We start from the raw sequence: 1,148 nt of genomic DNA on the forward strand, positions 1-1,148 counted from the left end.
CCTTTCCACATCTGCTCGTTCTGCTCTTGGCCAAAACGCTTCCTCTGACTGGCATAGTCTGTACTCCCCCATGACTCCAGCTTGTACACTTTTCCCAAAAATGGCACTTCTGGGCAGTGTCAAAGTCCTAGTGGGGAATCGCATTGGTCCTGGGCACCTCTGTAAACCAGCCTGAGCTTGTGGTGGTGGATCAGGTGTCCCCTGGCTCCAGTCACCTGGGGCTGAGGAGTGCAAGATGTTTGCACCACACCCAGCAGGTGCCCAGTGGACAACTGCCCAGGGCACTGAGCATGGGAAAAGGGTGTAGCACAGTGGCTTTACCTCTGCTTTGTCACTTAACTCTCCCGAGAGCCCTGTGAGAAAGTCATTATCTCTATTGCCTAGGGCACAGAGCTAAGTGGTAAGCCAGGCTGAAATACTAAGTTCATTGGCTCCAGAACCTTGTTTTCCCCACTACACCAAGGCAGCTTCTGCCCCCACTTGCAGTGTAGCTTCTTCCAGATTGGATTGGCCAGGTTTCCACCAGAGAAACAGAACCAGTAGGATATACATAATAAGAGGTTTATTGTAAGGATTTGGCTTACCGGATTGTGGCGGCTTGCTAGGCAAGTCCCAAATCTGCAGGGCAGACCATCAGGAGGGTAGTCAGTGCAACTGATGCCACAGTCCACAGGTGCAATTTCTTCTTCCAGGAAACCTCGGCTCTGCTCTTAGGGCCTTTCACCTGATTGGATCAGGCCCACCCAGATCATCCAGGATTATCTCCTTTCCTGAAAGTCCACTGGCTGTAGATACTAGTTACATCTACAGAACACCTTCACAGATTAGTGTTTGATTGAATAACTGGGTACTAGAGCCAAGCCAAGCTGACACATGAAACTGACCGTCATGCAGTTCAAGGGTTAGGAAAAAGGAATAAAACAAGGTCAAGGAGCCCCAGAAAGAACCGTTTACACATGAACAGATTGGACTGGCAATTCCATTAAGTTTTACTTCAGTTATGCCCAGGGTGCAGGTGGTTTGTTAAGTTGGAGTAAGAAGTATGCTTACCTGAAGTGGTGGTGGGGAGGTGGGGTAATGGTAGCACAGAAAGGGTGATTATCATGGAATCACTTTTTTTTTTTTTTTTTCCTTTTTCTTTTTTACTG

At 48.3% G+C, this 1,148-nt stretch overlaps 1 protein-coding gene across 1 annotated transcript in view; it reads left to right on the plus strand.

Annotated features, from left to right (window-relative positions):
* Positions 1-1,148, plus strand: part of GABRR1 (gamma-aminobutyric acid (GABA) A receptor, rho 1) — a 15,808-nt gene that overhangs the window by 3,809 nt on the left and 10,851 nt on the right. The window lies entirely within an intron of this gene.

This window comes from Galeopterus variegatus, unplaced genomic scaffold (genome assembly GCF_000696425.1).
Source record: "Galeopterus variegatus unplaced genomic scaffold, G_variegatus-3.0.2 Scaffold2306, whole genome shotgun sequence".
NCBI lineage: Eukaryota > Metazoa > Chordata > Mammalia > Dermoptera > Cynocephalidae > Galeopterus > Galeopterus variegatus.